Genomic DNA, 10,429 nt, shown 5'->3' with positions numbered 1-10,429 from the left:
GTTCCAGGAACTAAAAATTAGATTCAGCGAATGTGATCTTTCCTGGACGGAATACTACCAACTGCTACTCAAAGTGACAGTCTTTTGAATCCTCCTCCACACCCTTTGAGACTGTTTACCCAAGCGTCTCCTCCGACAGATACAGTAGCACTGATATATGGCCTGTTGATTTGAAAGACCTTCACGGCAGACCCTAGTTTCAAAGCGGCTAGGGAGCTGGAGCTGGGGGACACAATCTCACAAAATGATTAGCAGAAGGCGTTGATCTTCACACACAAACGATCCATGGCTTGTGCTGCTCAAGAACAAAAATCACAAAATATTGACGGTGTATAGATAACCAAGTCGCCTACATGCCATCTACCCTTCTGTGCCTGAAGTATGTTGGCGCTGTGGAACTGATAGGGGCACTATGATACATGTCTGGTGGAGTTGTGACCCTTTTGGGATAAGGTATTCTCCATGTATGACCGAATTAGCCAGAAAAAGATAGGCAATACTCCCCAAGTGGCCCTTCTTTCTATATTGCTTGGATCAATTCGTGTACAGAAGAAGGGCTTGCTTTGCTTTTTCCTGGCCACAGAATGGTCATCCCGCGCCATTGGCAAAACGCCGTTGTTCCCTCTGTCAGAATGGCAGCAGGAATTGCCCCATATAGTCCATATAGAGGAACTGTGTGCTGGACACTCTGTCCCACTAAAATGCTTCACAAAACAGAACTTTGTAGTGATATGGAGGAATATTTCAGAAGACTAAGACTGAAAGAATTCTTTCATGATAAAGAGGACACAGAACTTTCAAGCACACAAACACAGGAGAAACTTGGGGCCAAAAAGAAGTCTGATTGGATGCCCTCTCCTGGCCGCAATCCCACTTTGGACAAATACATAGACTCCTTTTAGGCATGCGGTGCAATCCACTATACTGGACAAGCATGGAAGTGAAACATTTAATATCAATATGCAGGAACAAAGAGCCATCCATGCACTTAAGAGCAACAAGGAAATCACCATTAAGCCTGCAGATAAGGGTGGTGCTATAGTCCTCATGAACACATCGGACTACAAGAAAGAAGCAGACAGACAGCTAACAGACACCAGATACTACACCAAACTGAATCAAGACCAGACTCAGAAATATGTGAGGAAATTGAGAAGGGTCATCAGAAGCCTGTCTGTGGGCTCCACAAAACTTCTGGACTTGATACCGGAGGACCCCAAGGTTGGAACGTTCTACATGCTTCCAAAACTACACAAAGCTGGCAACCCGGGGAGGCCGATTATCTCAGGTGTGGGGACCCTCACTGAAGGAATCTCAGGATGGGTGGAAGGCATCCTCAAACCACTGTTGAGAAACACAACCAGCTACCTGCAAGACACCACGGACCTTTTGAAGAAACGGTCAACCGTAGGTCCCCTCCCCAATGGCGCCATCCTGGTCACTATGGATGTGGAATCCTTGTATTCCAACATCCCACATGAGGGTGGACTGAGCCTGCCAGGTGCACCTTGAGGCCAATGGGGTCGCCTCTGACGCAGTGCTACAACTCACAAGATTCATCCTCACACACAATTATTTCTCCTTTGGCAAAGAGATATTCCTGCAACTCACCGGGACTGCCATGGGCAGTAAAATGGCACCACAATATGCCAACCTTTTTATGGCAAAACTGGAGAATGACTTTCTGGCCTCCTGCCCCAGCAAACCATTGGCCTACTTCCGCTACATTGATGACATCATGATCATCTGGACCCACACCAAACAAGAATTAATAAAATTCCATGAGAGATTCAATGCATTCCACCCCACCATAAACCTGACATTAAACTAGTCGCATACAGAAATCAACTTTTTGGACACCACCATAAAGATTTTAAACAACTCAATACAGACATCCTTATACTGAAAACCGATTGATCGGCCGACATACCTCAGATGGGACAGTTTCCATCCTAAACACATCAAAAAGTCCATTGTCTACAGCCAGGCCATCAGATGCAACCGGATCTGCTCCAACCCAACAGAGAGGAACATTTGTACCATCTTAAAAAGGACATTTATAAATCAGGGCTATCATCCCACCTCAATTGATGACCAAATCCCCAGAGCCACCAGGATACCCAGGAATCAACTACTCCAATAGAAGGAAAGAAACAATCGTGTGCCTCTAGTAGTGATCTACAATCCGCAACTAGAGGTACTAAGGAAAACCGCAAAGAAACTCCACCATACCCTACACAAGGATGATCATCTGAAAACCATATTCCCAGACCTTCTCCTTCTGTGTTACTGACAAACTTCTAACTTGAGGAACTTAATAATCAGGAGTGCATTACTCTCTGACACACAAAAAGGAACTTCTCCCTGTAATGGAAGGAGCTGTAAGACCTGCTCACATGTACTGACTGTGGACAGGATACGGATCCCCAACACACAGCAGCACTACAAGATCCCGGGGACATTCACATGTTCCTCGTCCAATATTGTGTACCTGATCATGTGCAATAAATGTGTTGTTGGGGGTCTTTATGTTGGAGAAACAGGACAGAAACTGAAAGCCAGGATGAGATCTCATCGCCACACGATTAAACCCAAAAAAAGAGAATTGCCTGTGGCCGAGCACTTCTCTAACCATGGACATAACATAGGAGATATGAGAGTTTTGATATTGAAGGGTGGTTTCAAGTCCCAAAACCACAGAAGAATTTGGGAATATAAATTGATAACAACCTTTAACACGCTGAATACTGGGTTAAATTATTCCCCAGGATTTATGCGTGAATGGGAAGTGTGAGACATTTATTGCACAGATAAGACCCCCATCAACAGTAATTCAGGGACCATAAACTTATAATCCCTTATCAGTGTCTAGTTAAAAATGTTTGTGTACCTCTTGCAGCATTTCTAGCCTGCTGACCGAACCCCCCCCCCTCCAACAGTAATTTAGGGACCATAAAACTTTCACTCCGCTATCAGTGCCTAGACAAAAAAAGCTTGTTTGCTGTTGCAGAATTCCTTTTAAGTGCGAACCAATCACATCCATATCTGTGCCTTGTCATAAGTATGTATGTTATAAGTGTGTATAAATATTCATTCCTCTTCAGATCCAATCCATTTAAGCCTGAAGAAGAACCCTGCGTTGGTTCGGAAGCTAACTGTAACATCATGTATTTTTGTTAGCCATTAAAAGGTATCATATCTACAAGATTACGTGGTTTCTCTTGCTGGGAACAATCACATTTTGCTCTACTGGCTAACACGGTACCAAACCTTTGTTTTCTGGGCACTCCAGAAATACTGATAAACGTCTGTTGGTGTGGCAACCATGGATTGACTTTGAGTCATCACCGGAGTTCCGCAACCTATTTTCCTAAAACTTACATAAGACAACGGGTCATCCAGCATTCTTTCCTGGGTGACAGGGGTTTCTATCTTCAATCTCCTGCCTCACCTTCCCCTCTAACTATATATATATATGTTTATTATTAAGGGTCTGAAGACTTTCCATATGCATTGCATGGGCAGCTTCAGTCCTTTGATCATTTGCTTTGCTCGGCAATGTCCATCTCCTGTTGCTGAATTCTTCACCCATCCAGTCCTCTCCGCTGCTCTGCTCCCTATCTGTGATTTCATGCCTATTAGAGCATGTTATTTTTGTTTTTGCTAATTGTCTAATTTCATTCTTGTTCCTAATTAGTGGTTGGAGACAGTTCTCTATCAAATGAGCGAAAGGTACTGATGCAAATGACAGTAAAGACTAATTAACCCCTGAGGTTATATTCAGTTCAGAGTTAATAGTTTTCACACATTATTCATACAATGCCAGTGAAGGTTATACCATTAGATATGATTGATATCATTTCACACATCCAATATCTGCCTGTCCGTTCAAAAGAGCAAGTGAGGTTGACTTTGACTAAAACAGAGGAACGGCTCCTACTTCAATGACTCATGTAAAGTAGTGGTCAAAAGTGCACCCGCTATTATAATCATCAACATTCAACCAGTTAGTCATTCAATCTAAATCCTATTTACACGGCTGGAGAATGATAGGTGAAAGGGCTGACACATCCTCTGCAAACTCTGTATCTTCTACATGTAGATTTTTATGTCGATTTTCACCTTTTCAATTGCAAAGGGAGAAATCTGCCCCAAGTCCTGAGAAATCCACATCTAACTTCACGGGTAAGACATGCAGATTTTGTGGTGTATTCGTGCATTGCATAGAATCAGCCCATGTGTGAACCTACCTCATGGGTGCATCCATACATGGCATATTTTCAAGAAATCTCATCCACTCTGCAGTGTAAGGCCTAGGTCAGACGAGCGTGTTTTTTGTGCACCTATGTGCGCGAACAAAATGCGGTTGTCGTATTAGCTGAAAACGCGTGAACTGGAAAAGTTTCATATGCGCAGCGCATACAACCTTGCCCGTTCACTGGAGCAGCTGTGCTTGGAGAAGCGCAGCTGCTCCAGAAAGGTCCCACCGTCACTGAACACTGACAACACTGTCCGTGTTCAGTGATGAGGGGACTCCCCGCAGGGATGACCGAATCCCCTGCCGCAGCTGTGGCAGAGGAGCATGATGGTATCCCATTGATTGCAATGGGGCCGGAGCTGCTGCTGCCCCACTGAAAGCAATGGGATGATGGCAACCCCCACATGGATTTTCTGGGAAGGGCTTGAAATATAAACCCTACCCCGAAAATAACCTCTAGCAGCTGCAAAAAAAATAATACATCACCTAGTAGGGCTGTCGGGGCTCTGGTGCTTGTTCTCTTCCCGGCACTGTTTATTATTTTCATTTGGCCAGGGATTTAAAAATCCACGCCTCCTAGGAGCGCTGCCTCTGATTGGCTGAACACTGGGACCAATCACAGCCATTCAAGGATCAATCAATGATTGAATGGCACTGATTGGTCCCTGCGCTCAGCCAATAAGAGGCAGCGCTTCCAGGAGATTTTTAAATCCACAGCCAGAAGAAAATGATGAAGAACAGTGCCAGAGAGCGGGAGACAACATGCACCGGAGCCCTGACAGCACTGCTAGATGATGTTTTTTTTCTTTTTTTTTTTCCAGCAACCAGGGGTTATTTTCAGGGTAGGGTTTATTTCAAGCCCTTCACCGAAAATCACTGCAGGGGTAGCCTTCATCCCGTTGCTTCCAATGGGGCGGTAGCAGCACCCCATTGAAAGCAATGGCAGAAGAGCACTGCTATGACAGTTCTAACAGTAGGAATACCCCAGAAGCACCTTTAAATGTCCTGCTGTAAGCAGAGGGCATCTATTCCCAGCTCAGGAGTTGCCATTAACTCCTGCTCCCCTAGGAGTCAATGGAACTTCTGCCGGAGTGCACTGATAGGTTGTTGGTTCGCACGGGAAAAATAAACATTTGAAAAAAAATCTGTACTGTGCATGTCTGACGGCGGCTCGCTGCAGCCATCCGAAGTACAGATGAAAAGGAGCAGGTACACGCAGATGCCAGTGCTGTCGGGGTCGGACTCCGCAGCGGGCTCCTGCATGCAGAATCCGGCTCTGCAGTGTGCAGGCAGCCTAATTGCGGAATGATGTACGTCCATGTCTTTAGCAGCATTTTTGAAGCCTTTTCCAATTACATGCTTATCTCTATTACATCTTCTGAAAGTTATTTCTATCAATACATGGTTTACACAAATCAATCTTTCTTGAGAACAGATTTGTCAGTAACCAGGTTTTTTGTGCCCTTATTTAATAGGCAAAGCACTTGTGAACTTACACTTCTAATCTCAACTGAAAAACTGCTCACAAGCGGAAAAAACTTGCAGCATGCTCTCTTTTACTGCGGATTCTGCACATATGGGCTCCATTAATCTCTATAGATGCATTCGATCCGGAGTGCATAGGCAACTGACATTGTGTATGGGTGTGGATTTGCTCACAAGTTGCTAGGAGACTAGATACAAATGTAATAAAGAAAGCAGAAATTTGTGGGCAAACAATGCAGGACAGAGTCTGGGGAACAACACCCCCATCCAGCCTGCTGTCTGCATCCTCCGCTTATTCTTCTGGGCTCTTCCTCCGTAAGAATTAGTGTTTTGGGATTTTTTTTTAAGTGGTTCATACTACTTTCAAAAAATGTAGTATAAAACCAGCCAGGCCAAGAGAGTAGTATCTAGTTTACAGCTCTCACCACAACAGCACAAGAGAACGTCGCTTGGGTGATAGAACGGGGTTTCCAGGGGGTTGAGGCTACTTTCTGGTGTCATTTCTTCCACGCGGACGATATGCTGTCCATACGTAGTACATCCGCATGGAAAACCACACGCATACGCAATCATTTGCAATTTGTTTCCACGATCATTTGCATGTCTGCTGCTGCGGATATCAGCACACGGAATCCAACCCACTCATGTGAGCCCGCCCATAGGGGCTGTTCACATTAGGATTTTCATGGGTTAAATATACATGAAAAATGAATACAGATGGATCCATGGAGGCTTATGCAGTGTTTTTAGGAGGCGTTGAAAATGCCTGCTAAATGCTGTAAAAGAAACAAAAAAAAAACCTGTGTGAGAGAAGAAAAATGTGTTTTTGGTTTTTTTTTATTGCCACATTCAAAACCCCTAACCTATTTCGTTTTTTGTCAATGGTGTTGTAAAAGGGCTTTCTCTTCCTTTTTTTGCGGGATGAGTTGTACTTTTCATCGGTACCATTTGTTGATCCATTTGATATTTTGATCACTTTCTATCTTTTGTAAGGAAAGATAGGCAATATTGGCTATTTTTACTGTTTTTTGTATCTTTTTTTCACGGCTTGCACTTTGCGGGTTAAATAATGTGCTAACTTTTTTTTCTCTGGGTGGAAATAACAGATTGGGGATTATTATTATAATTTTTTTTTTTACTTTATTTTGAACTTATTTTTGGACCACTAGGAGACTTAAATATCATATTTCACCACTTATAACTAGATTGACCCGATGTTTGCTACGCAAACATAAAATGTTTCAAGAGTGGCGGTTGTGAACTTCTAAATCTGCTTGGTTAGGTGATTATTTAGAGTGTCACTTTGTATTTGGAACAGATATCTAATATAAAAAAGCCTACAAGTCTCTGTCTTTCTCTCTGTCTGTCTCTCTCTGTCTCGGTATCGCTCTGTCTCTTACATTTTCTTTCTGTCTCTGCCTGTCCCTCTCTGTCTGTATCTCTATCGCTCTCTCTTTCTGTCTATCGCTCTCTGTCTCTCTCTCTTTCTGTCTCTTTATCTCTCTCTCTCTGTCTCTCTATCGCTCTCTGTCTTTCGCTCTCATTCTGTTTGTTTATTGCCCTCTCTCTATTTGTCTGTCTATCGCTCTCTGCCTCTCTACGCTCTCTCTTTGTGTTTCTGTCTCTATTGCTCCCTGTCTGTTTCTGTCTCTATTTTTCTCTTTGTCTCTCTATTGCTCTCTCTGTTCCTCTATCGCTCTTTCTGTTTCTCTATTGCTCTCTTTCTGTCTGTTTCTCTTGCTCTCTTTCTGTCTGTCTTTTTATTGCTCTCTCTGTCTCTCTATTGCTCTCTCTGTCTCTCACTATCTGTCTATCGCGTTTTCTCTCACTGTCTCTCTATCGCTCTGTTTCTATCGCTCTCTCACTCTTTCTATTGCTCTCTCTGTCTGTCTATCGTTGTCTTTCTATTGCTCTCTGTCTCTCTATCGCTCTCTCTCTGTCTTTCGCTCTCGTTCTGTTTGTTTATTGCTCTCTCTCTATTTGTCTGTCTATCGCTCTCTCTGCCTCTCTATGCGCTCTCTGCCTCTCTACGCTCTCTTTGTGTTTCTGTCTCTATTGCTCTCTGTCTGTTTCTGTCTCTATTTTTCTCTGTCTCTCTATTGCTCTCTCTGTTCCTCTATCGCTCTCTTTCTGTCTCTCTATTGCTCTCTTTCTGTCTCTTTCTATTGCTCTCTCTGTCTCTCACTAGCTCTCTGCCTATTGCGTTTTCTCTCACTGTCTCTCAATCGCTCTGTCTCTATCGCTCTCTCACTCTCTTTCTATTGCTCTCTCTCTGTCTATCGTTGTCTTTCTATTGCTCTCTCTCTCTCTCTGTCTGTCTATCGTTGTCTCTCTACTGCTCTTTCTCTTCCTGTCTCTCTATCGCTCTCTGACTCTGTCCCTCTATTGCTCTCTTACTCCCTCTCTATCACTGTCACTCTCTTTGTCTATCGCTCTTTCTCTGACTGTCTCTATCACTCTCTGTTTCTATTGCTCTCTATCTGTCTATCTCTCCATTGCTCTCTCACTCTATCACTCTTTCTCTCACTGTCTCTCTATCGCTCTTGGTTGGGCAGTGTATGGTGCAGCTTAGCAGTGTATGCTGCGTTGCTTAGCAACGCTCCACTCATTTAAGTGCATGCCTGAAGCCCAGCAGCGCCACCCATAGACTTAACATTGTAACTTTCACCCCGCCTGACAGGTCCCTAAATGTATTAAACTCACATGTGATGATTTTACGGCACCGGTGAGCATGTGTGTCATCTAATGACCCCAACATCAGTCACCAGAGTTACAGCAAAGGGGGAAAAGTGGGGTGCAAGAAAAAGCAGGTAGGCTTATTTATATTAAAGTATACTACTATATGCTTCATAAGCCACAGTAGCTGACAGACCTGGAAGCCATAATCAAGTTTCTGCATGCCAGAGTATTGCAGGGATCCAATGGGTAACAGAGGGAACTCCCACCCTGTGTCAGCCTGCCACGGTCACATTGACTGCAGCATGTAAAGGGTTAAACTGCAGTGATTGGAGGTTTCTCTGGTACATGCTGTTTGAGCAGGTGCCAGGCTGTTATTCAACAGCTGATCACCCACTCCCTCTGGCACAGGAGACCCATGCCAGGCCACCATCAAAACATATATGGGTGGTCATAAAGGGGTTAAGCATACCTGAATATTTTTAAAACCTCTATGTTAAAGGAAACCCGTTGACTTGGTTTATGGTGCTGTGAGGGAGATGGTTGCTTCAAACAGAGACAAATGTATGGCTAACTGTTTTAGGCCTCTTTCGTTTAGGGTGACAACGTGGTTGAAAATCGTGTGAACGGGCGCACAAATCTGCCATTTGTGCGCCCGTTCGGATGGCCCGGGTCCGGCGCATATATGTCAAGCCCAGATTGCCGTCGGGTGGGAGAAGACAGTTTAGCTCTGCTAAACTGCCTCCCCCTTTCCTTCCCCTCGCGGGTCTTGGCAAGGAAATGTGCTAAGCTCCCACCCCCTCTCCACTCCTTGTCGACTGCCAGCAATAGTAGGGGGCGGGATGGGGTGGGAGCTTAGCAACTAGCTCCCACCCCATCCCACCTCCTTCCATTGCTGGCAGTCGGCAAGGGGCGGAGAGAAGGAGGGAAGGGGGTGGGAGTTTAGCAGACACATTGCTAAACTCCCTCCCATCTCCGGCAGCTAACATAGGCTCCCATAGGAGTCTATGGAACCGCCGCCGTATTCTGGCCAGGAAGATAGTTTCTGAACTATCTTTCCAGGTCGACGTAAAAATAGCGCCTACGAGCGCATATTAGCCAGGAGCTTTTAAGCCACGGGAATACACCCATCTGAACTGATGCATTGTAAAGCGCGGCCGATATTCGCTCACGTGAATAAAACCTTATAGTGAAAAATGTATACTTTTTAAAATATTAACTATATTAAGGGAAAAAAAAAGGTTTTGTAGCTGAAGATTTTATTTTTCCTTTAAGGCATTTGATAACAAAAATGTGTTTTTAGCATATGGAAGCGTACAGCCAGATGTTTGCCATTGACTGGAATGTAAAAAAAATGTACAAATGGTGTGTTCTAGGCTTTTCTATCCCTTGAAGAAAAATTGTACACAAACATAAAGGAGTCTAAAAGTAGTCGAGAGGTTGCACTTTTGAGTTGCGTTTCACCAAATCTAGTCAATGAATATGTCAAGTGATACAAAAAAAAAAGGTATGTGGTTGACGCACGGTAAAATCCTAATTTAAATGGCGCCTTCAATAATAATCAGACATTCTATTAGTAATCAATGCAGGAATGCAGGTAAGGGGCCGCTCACATCAGGATTGTTGTGTATGTGGAACATATACGTAAACAACGTATACAAATATTTGCCATTTTAAGCATAACTGTACATTTTTAAAACGTATGCATTAAATAGATAGCCATATGTTTTTGTCCCTCTATGCATTAAAAATGTATGTTTTTGGCCGTAAACTATTTTTTTATTAATAAAATTTTACAGTTTATTTATTTTTTCCCTTTAAAGCATTTTTTTTTCCATTCCACAAAAAAAAAAGTTCACAAACCCATAAGAGGTTAAACTTGGTCAAAAGGGTGCATTTTTGAACTACATTCGCCCCCCTCCAGCCGCTGGGTACATGTAGCAATATGTTTTTATATGTAGAATTTTTTTCCATAAAAATAGATGCGATTCACAGATGCTTAACTCCTAG

Source organism: Eleutherodactylus coqui, chromosome 5 (genome assembly GCF_035609145.1).
Source record: "Eleutherodactylus coqui strain aEleCoq1 chromosome 5, aEleCoq1.hap1, whole genome shotgun sequence".
Classification (NCBI taxonomy): Eukaryota; Metazoa; Chordata; class Amphibia; order Anura; family Eleutherodactylidae; genus Eleutherodactylus; species Eleutherodactylus coqui.
The sequence above is the reverse complement of the archived record's forward strand: the minus strand, read 5'-3'. Positions refer to the sequence as shown.